The sequence below is a fragment of the Carlito syrichta genome, unplaced genomic scaffold (assembly GCF_000164805.1).
Source record: "Carlito syrichta isolate Samal-C Ts95f unplaced genomic scaffold, Tarsius_syrichta-2.0.1 Scaffold306778, whole genome shotgun sequence".
Taxonomy (NCBI): domain Eukaryota; kingdom Metazoa; phylum Chordata; class Mammalia; order Primates; family Tarsiidae; genus Carlito; species Carlito syrichta.
Window position 1 is genome coordinate 4,109 of NW_007250874.1, and position 9,222 is coordinate 13,330.

The 9,222-nt window shown below is 40.4% G+C and overlaps 2 pseudogenes across 2 annotated transcripts in view; both read left to right on the plus strand.

The window, feature by feature from the left end:
* LOC103265709 overlaps nt 1-8,079 on the plus strand; it is a 9,834-nt pseudogene extending 1,755 nt beyond the window's left edge.
* A 241-nt stretch (nt 8,080-8,320) lies between these two features.
* The window catches only part of LOC103265706, a 10,404-nt pseudogene continuing 9,502 nt past the window's right edge, over nt 8,321-9,222 (plus strand). For both annotated transcript variants that reach the window (XR_002482267.1, XR_002482266.1), the window contains exon 1: nt 8,321-8,461. The product of XR_002482267.1 is annotated as an immunoglobulin-binding protein 1 pseudogene, transcript variant X3 (transcript). The remainder of the gene's footprint in view (nt 8,462-9,222) is intronic.

A 9,222-nucleotide genomic window follows, 5' to 3' on the forward strand; every position in this document is an offset into this window, starting at 1 on the left:
AAAAAAAAAAAAAAAAAAAAAAAAAAAAAAAAAAAAAAAAAAGATTAAGACAATCAAAATGATAAGGGAAATTGCAAAGAAGATTCTTTGAAATTATGAACTAATATGCAGTTTACAGTCCTTATCATTTGAGTTGAACAACTTCAGGCTAGTTTTTTCTTATATCCAGAGAAATATACTGATAAACTTGCCACTCTGCCAAGGCAACTGTTTAACACTCAGCTAACTCAACCCTATGTATGAGGGATACCTACAGCATGATGCACAGAAAGTAATACAGTGCATTTTGGAAAACACTCAAGGACATGCCAACTCCTAAAAAAAAAAATTGTAACAGAATCTACTTAGGTAGAAGAAAAACCTCATTAGAAAGAGGAAATGAGTGATATTAGCAGAATAGAAATTGACAATATGAGGCATTCTGACGACTATAAACTTCCAAAACGAACTGGGAAAAGAAAAAGTGACACTGAATTTGGTTACAGGAAGGAAAAAAAAAAAGTATCCAAGGAACACCAATCATTGGAAGAGACAAACAAGGAAAAAAAAGAAAACTACAGGTGATACACTAAAGATTCCTCCTAAAATAATTCCTAAGAATATTTCTGAACATAAGAGTGCAACTCTCACAAAAGAAATCAAGAGTTAAACTGGTTAAAGTCTGCAACTAAATATATATTTTTAAATTCTGTAGTCAGGGGGAAAATAACAACAAATTAAGGCTCCAAAGGACAATCTAAAGAAAATGAATATGATCTTGAAGAGAACTTGGGGCAGTGTGAAAGTGACAATGCAAGTAATGGTTGTAGACTCGAATCTCTAGGAAATAACATTAAACCTGTTCATAAAGTTAAGTCCATAAACAAAGGTACAGAGCAAGTTGGTTTTGAACTGGTAGAGAAATTATTTCAAGGTCAGCTGGTGTTAAGGACTCGTTGCTTGCCATGTGAAAGTTTAACAGAAAGAAGATTTTTAAGACATCAGTGTGCCGATACAAGAAAATTATTTTCTAAAGTAAGGCTTTGAAATTTTTCCAGTCAAAAGTGGAAAGGAAGACCCTGAGATGGGCAAGTGCACAATTTGCTTCAGTAAAGAGGATTATGGAAGATAAATATTTCCGTGAAAATTGCCATTATTATCCTGAAGCTGAATGAAGTCATTTGTTTGATAGAATGCCTGAAGTTATACTATTCATTTGAAATGCTTTGCTCCTAGTGATGTGGAGTTTGATTGTTATGTTGGTGGGCTTTCCAACATTAACACTCCCTTATTGACACTTCTCAAATTGCCACTAAAAGAAGCGAGCACAAAACCAACTAATGACAGCTATGTATTATTTACAGTTGTGATGCATAGTGGCAGTACAGTTAGCAGAGGGCATTACACTACTTCTGTTAAAATCACTGACCTTACCAGTTTAGACCTAGAAAGAGAAATTTTTTGTGGTTGATCCAATGTGTGAAATAGTAAGCCAGAGCCACTGAATGAGGAGGAAGCAAAAGGTGTAGTTGAAAATAACGATGAAGTGTCTATGAGAGTCAGTGGAAAAACACAGCCAAGGAAAGTTTTGAATGAAACAAATGTATAAGCTTGCCTTTAGGGTAGCAACCAATATAATTCTATTATAGCTCCCTCACAGACCTTGAATGCCTTCCAACTTCCCTAGTGCTGAGCTAGTTCGGGGCCACTTCTCCTCCATCAGAGGAAAGTGTCCCACCTGGTCCCAGCTTTTTTTTTTTATGTCTTTGTGTCTGTGTCTTTCTTAATCTCTCGCTGCTCTCTCTCAGGACCCCTTAAGGCAGCCGCGTGGGTTGCGCCTAGAAATTCTGAGACTAACAATACCAATGGAACCCGTGAATCTGATAGAAACAAGGAATTCAATGACTAAATAGGCACTAATATAATTTGAGAACAAAATTTCATGTGTAGTGGAAAGCTTCAAGGAGTATGAAAGGAAATGGTTGCTTTTTCATTATTTTGAAGTGAAAGTTACTGAAGAACTTTTTGAATTCTCTCCCCACCCCCAATCTCCTACTTCTACTCCTTACTTGCTGTTTTATAAGAACTTACAGAGTGAATTTTCCTTGGGTATATATTAAACAGAACTGCATAAACACTGGTAAAGTTGACTACATCAAAGAGTCTTTAGGTTATCTTTGGAAGCTATTGGATATGACTGGTCTCTCTAGATTTTTATGTAAACAGTGAAACTTAAATTACTGAAAACCATGTTAATTCTTAGAATTCATTTTCCTTAGTAGAGTCTAGTGATGCATTAGTTTCTGGGAACAAACATATACAGGTTCTTACATGAATTACCCAAAATACAGGTTCTTAAATGAATTACCCAAAATAGAAGCATTTACATATATTTAGATTTACCCTGATCTTCTGTGTCTGCTTTTTAAAATAAAGAGCTTGTATTTGTCGCCTCCATATTTTGGAGTAATTATTATCTACATGGTTTTTTTAGTTCTGTGATTTTTTACCTGAGAAGCAGAATCTCTTTCAGTATGTTTAGTTTTGTGTCATGAAGCCAAATCTTTGGTGGGCTGTGTCAGAGGCACAAAGTCTAGAATGTGTGTACATTGTGCCTTGAGTCACCTAGAAAAGTGTCTCAGAAAACCTCGACAGGCTGGGCATGGTGGTTCAAGTCTATAATCCCTGCACTGTGGGAAGCTGAGGATTGCCTGAGCCCGTGGGTTTGAGACCAACCTGAGCAACATGGTGAGGCCTCGTCTCTACAACAAATAAAAAAATTAGCCCGGTGTGGTAGAGCAAGTCTGTAGTTGCAGCTACTTGGAAGGCTGAGGTGGAAGGATCACTTAAGTCCAGCAGGTTGAGGTTGTGGTGGCTGGGAGCATGCCATTGCACTCCAGCCTGGGTGACAGAGTGAGACTTCAAATCAAAAAAAAGAAAAGAAAAGAAAACCTCAATAGATTCCTTCTATCATGACAAAAGTTTTGTATGTATTTCTGAAGGCAATTCTGTATTCTAGTAAATCATTTTGGTCACGGACTAATTTGTATCTCTTTATACTTATATTCTGCACAATCTGCATAGAGTACATAAAATATAAAGGTGCGATTTTAAGTTTAAATTAAAAAAGGTCAATAAAATTTAAACTGCTTAACAACAACAAAAGATTGACTCAGTTTGACAGTATAAAAACTTACTTTCTGTTATGCCAGGAATAGGTTAGGAGAATTGATGTTAGTTCTTTAAATATTTGGTAGAATTCGACAATAAAGTTATCTAGCCCTGAGCTTTTATATTTTAAGAAACTTTTTATTACTTATTGAGTTTTGTTATTTTTTATTGATCTGTTCAGGTTTTTTATTTATTACTTGTTCAATCTTGGTAGGTTATATGTGTCCAGGAATTTACCCATTTATTCTAATTTTCCAATTTTTAGCATAGTTGTTCATAATAGTCTCTAATGATCCTTTGTATTTCTGTGATATCAGTCATAATGTCTCCCTTCTATATCTAATTTTACTTATTTGGTTGGCTCTTTTTTCTTGGTTAGTCTAGCTAGCAGTTTCTCAATTTTGTATTGAGCTATGTAGTATGTAATACAGTAACTGTATAACCAAAAATTATTTGTATCCCTAAAGCTATTAAAATAAATAAAATTATATTAAAAACAAACAAAAAAATATATAAATCCAACTAAAATACTGGAAGAATGAGGGAAAGGGAAAGTCCTGGGTGTTAGAGTGCATGTCTTAGAAGTTGTTTCATGGTTTCCATTATGATAAATCTATAGATGGCTAAAATTGAAAAATTAAAGAGCTTTAATAGAAGTATGTTATTTAGAATATAAAAATAATTCAAATCATATAGTTTTTGTAAATTAACTAATTCCTAGGGATTTTCAATGTATGCTTGAAAATAATAAATTCTAAAATCTTTTTAAAATGGTCCAGGTTCGGTGGCTCAGCCTGTAATCCCAGCGCTTTGGGAGGCCGAGGTGAGTGGATTGCCTGAACCTGCGGGTTCCAGACTTGGTGCGACCTCATCTCTACAATAAATCAAAAATTAGCTGGGCATGGTAGTGCATGTCTGTAGTTCCAGCTCCTTGGAAGGCTGAGGCGGAAGGATCGCCGGAGCCCAGCAGGTTGAGTCTGCGGTGGCCAGGAGTGGCCACTGCACTCCAGTCTGGGTGACAGAGTGAGACTCCAACTCAAAAATAAATAAATAAAATAAAATCTTTTTTAAAATGCCTACTTTGACTGGGCTCGGTAGCTCAGCTTGTAATCCCAGCACTTTGGGAGGCCGAGACGAGTGGATTGCCTGAGCCCACGGGTTTGCAACCCACCCAGGCAACTTGAGGAGACCTCGTCTCTACAATAAATCAAAAAGTAGTCCGGTGTGGTAGCACGTGCCTGTAGTTCTGACTATTTGGAAAGGCTGAGGCGGAAGGATCGCGGGAGCCCAGCAGGTCACTGCACTCCAGTTTGGGCGATGGAGTGAGACTCCAACTAAGAAAAACAAAACAAAAACAAAAAAACAAACAAAAAAAATGCCTACTTCATTAAAAGAACTGAAAAATAAATTTACATGAAGATACTTTTTCTCTCCTATAACACTGGTGAAGGATTATAGGATTTGATAACAGTGGAGCCAACTGTGTTGACAAAGACGTGAAGGAAAATGTAAATTTATACATTGTTGCTGGGGAAGTATATTGGTGAAAATCAGCATGGAGGAAATCTGACAAAATCAATTTTACAAATGCACTTAACATTTGACCCAGGTCATTTCACCTGTGGCATATCTATATAATAGCATGCTACTTTACAGTAAGTATTAACAAAATATTGATATGTGATACAATATGAATGAACCTCAAAATCATTACCCTAAGTAATAAAACAAAACAAAACAAGTCAGATTCAAGAGATCATATGTTTAGAAAGTCAAGTTTATAGAATCCCAAAAGTGTAACAGTGGTTGCTGAGGATGGGATGGAGTGGAGACTAATGACTGCCTATATGACTGTAAACACAATTGGAGTAATGTTGTTTTGGAATGCAGATGTTCTAAAATTGAGTAGGTAATGGTTGCACAACTCAAGCATATTACCAATCATTGAAATGTACACTTACAATTGATGAATTTTTTAATATTTACTTTAGAGATGAGGTCTTACCAAGTTGCCGAAGCTGGTCTTAAACCTCCATACTCAGGCAATCCTCTCTCCTTTGCCTCCCAAAGTGCTAGGATTACAGGTATGAGCCACCACATCTGGCAACACTGTCATTCTTTTTCCCAAACAGATTGTTGCAACTTTACAACTCTGTGTCATAACATTATACATAAGACAGGTTCCCACAATAACAAAAGCCCTCATGCCTCTCTAAATGGGCTGCCTTCACAAGTTGCTCACAAGGAAATTCCTTGCTGGTCCCTAAACCATTCAGCATATATATATCTCCTATAAAACAAGCTTATGCCAATTGTAACCTTAGGTGGGCAACCAGAGTTTAACTCAAACTAAATTTTGTTAAATCTCACACTGACAATGTTGATTACAAGCTTATCTTCCCAGGTATAGAACAAGTTGGGATTAATTCCTCCTCCACCTACCCAAAGACAGCTACATAATTGGCTCTTCTACTCCCTCTTCTTCAAAGATTCACTTTGTCTTATGGAAAACATATTCACTAAGCACTAAGCAAAGCCTCACAAGAATGTAACCATTTCCCTCCCAGCCTATCCCCTCCCTTTTTTCTCCTGCATGCTCACTCCCCTTAAACAATGAATCACAAAATACTCTCTGTAAAGCAGAGGTCACAAATGCTTCTGTGGCTTGTGTTTTTTCCAGGTGCGTTCTCAATATACCTCCACTGACTGAGATCCTTGCATCAGTCACTTATTTTGAGTAAACTAATGTTTTAAAAATGACTTCTAAAGGACATGACTGATAATGTTTTTTAAAGTATAAGCTCTCTAAGAATAAGTGTAACCATTAGGTCTAGGACATAAGAAAAAGAGTGAACCACAAATCTTGTGGTCGGGGCAGAACAACTTGGGTAATCAAAGAATCGAATGCTATATGGAGAAAATACAGAAGTAGAATTCAATGTTTTACACATCTCAAATCTATTCTCATTAAGGCAAACATGTAACGTGACCATTTACTATGCCACTGGTTCAACCTTGTGATGTAATATTGCCACTACAAAATGGTATAAACACTTGATAATATAGAAATGTTTGTGATAAAAAATTAAGTAATGAAATCAAATATCCAAATTATTGCAAATATAATAACTAAAAAAAATTGCATGAAAATAAGGAAAAAATGCTCCTCAGTTGGGGTAACAGAGACACTGCTGCGGGAAAACAAATCAGAGAGACCATGACACCAAGGCTGGTAAGTAGGAAGCTACTTATATCTGGAATGCTGGCATTCGGCCCAGCAGACTCCAGTTGCCAAGGCTGGGCCCTGATCGCAGTTGGGCCTCAACTTATATGTTTTACATTGGCTTTGGGGGAAGGGGTTTTCATGGTGGAAAGTTTAGTACATTTTGCACTAATAGCAAAAGCTTGCGATTTTGGCTGCAGGTACTGAGCACGACACCATACAATGCATCTGGGGCAGTCACACAGGAAAGGGCTTGTGGATTCAGCTACAGGCACTGAGTGTGGCATTTTGCATTAGCAAACTGGAACACTTCAACTGTGATATATGTTTTGAAGCATTTTCTAAAAGGCCCTGCCACAATATCTTTTTCTTGTCGAAATAAATCTGAAAGAAAATATTCATGAGAAAGACATGATAAAGTTGGAAGGTAGGGAAAACAAAAATCATGTCCTTAATGTTAATAGTACACTTATCACTAAATCATCCTGAAACTTATAGACGATAAGAATGACACTGCAGAAAGGCAACTGTTACTCATTGGTATCTTGAGGGTGGACTTGGACTTGACAAACTGAACTGGACTTGGATCCGCTGGGTAAATATACATTTTTTAAATGAGAAAATGCCCAAAATATATTGTTATTTGAATTTTTATTTTATTTTGAAGTTTATTTTTATTTTAAAGATATAGAGTACAATTCAGAGTTGGGTACATAAGTGGTCATCGTACAAGTAAAGTTTGGGCCTCCCCGCGATCCTCACTTCACTTGGTATGAGATTGGGTACCTATATTGATGTTATGTGCCCCCCCACCCTGCCCTGCCCCCGGCAGTGTCCCACTACTACCAATCCCTTTCTTATAGTATTGATAAATGTTCAGGGTCCGCTTATGAGTGAGGACATGTAGTACTCAGATCTTTGTGGATGGATAGCGGTGTTAGCGAAAGAGGGTTTCTATTTCAGATTTCATTTGAAGTCCATGCTTGGGGAGGCCCATGTGCACCTGCGGCTGAGGCCTAAGAAGGCTGGAGCTCCGGAGAGGTTGGAGGGCCCTGGAGAGCCTTGAGGCTCAATCTGGCTGCTGCTAACAGTCGTGATTAAGTGTATGTTAACTAATGATAAAAGGCATAATCCATCAGTAAACATACATTTAATCACGACTGTTAGCAGTAGCCCAAGATTGAGCCTCAAAGGCATCCGCTCTCCAGGGCCCTGGGGCCTCCAGAGCTCCAGCCTTCTCAGGTCTCTAAACCCAGATGCACATAGGTCTCCCTAAGCATGGACTCTAAGAGAAATCTGAAACCTGAAACAGAAACTCTCTTTCGCTAACACCCCATGCAACCCCACGCTGCTCTATCACTGAGCCCCACATTAAATTGCAAATCTAGACCTGACACTACGTCCGTTGACACACATCTTCTTATCCCTTTTGTCAACACTGATTCGCACGGAATGACCCCTGACAACCATAAACCCTGACAGTCGGGCTCTTCGCCGTTCACCTCCTATGGCTCTTAATTACTGATCGCCAAAGGCCCTGTCATCAGAGCCAGGATTCTCCGGAGACTAAACCCGGGGAGAACCACGAAACGCGGCCCCTCCCGGTCCCAGAACATGCATGCCCGTTCGCAACCCACACAAGCCTTGCCCTAGGAGCCACGGCCGAAACCGACCCACCTGACCCTGAGTCTCTCCAGACTCCCTAGCAAGGAGCAGCCGTTGAGCCGCGTTCCAAACCACTTCGGACTCCCTCTGCGACCCCTCCTTCGCCATCGCTAGAGACGCTGAGCGACGCCGGCGTCGGGCGGGGGAAAGGGGCGTTCCCGGAAGTCCAAGCCGGCCCCGTATTGTGACGTCACGTGACCACGCCCACGCCGGCGGCCCCGACCTTGAGCCCAGAAGGGCTGCTGCTAGGAGCTGCGGGCGATGCTGGGTTAATTTCAGGCCGCCTCAATCTCTGCGCCAACTGCGGGAATTGCCGGAATATGTATAAAACCTTTGGCAGGCTGAGCAAAACAGTACGCTGGCCGCGCGGCCTACCCCAGACGGGGCCGTGATTAAGAAGCACCCTGGACGCAGTCCTTTCAGGTAAGTCGGATTTCTTTTCATCAGAAGGTACCATCTCCTGGGAGTTCAGGACTGAATCGTCGAGTCGCCTTGAGGACCTCTGGTTTGGAGGCGCCTCTATAGGACCAGCAAGGTTTGTAGAAGACGAGATGGCTGAAGGGTGACGTGAGGAGGCAGCGGTCCCAGAGTGGACCAAAGTTGAGTCCCCTTCATGGGACGGAGAGAATGGGCGACGCTTGTCTAGGTGTGAATTGCCTGGAGGCCAAATACTGGGGCAGTCTCTGTGAAGACCGATGCCCACGTACAGCTGCATAGAGTATGGGGGGTTACCTGTCATAAGGAGAAAGGGGTGAGGCTTCAAATTTGATCATTTCCCTAAAACACGGGAAGATGGAAATGGAGCTTATGAGTATTAAATAACTAATAGTTATCATATGGCAAACAGCACATTTAATACATATTAGCTATAATTTTTATGAAGGTGAGGGATGAAGCAGTAGATAAAAGTGAATGTCCTTTTAAAGAGACAACCTGTCCCGTGCTTTTGGAGGCTGAGGTGAGTGGACTGCCTGAACCCCCTGAACCCGTGGGTTCGCGACCCGCCTGGGCAACTTGGCGAGACCTCATCTCTACAATAAATAAAAAAGTTAGGCGGGCGTGGTAGCGTGCGCCTGTAGTTCCAGTTACTTGGAAGGCTGAGGCGGAAGGATAGCTGGAGCCCAGCGGGTCGAGGCTGCGGTGGCCGGGAGCGGCCACTGCACTCGCCTGGGCAACAGAGTGAG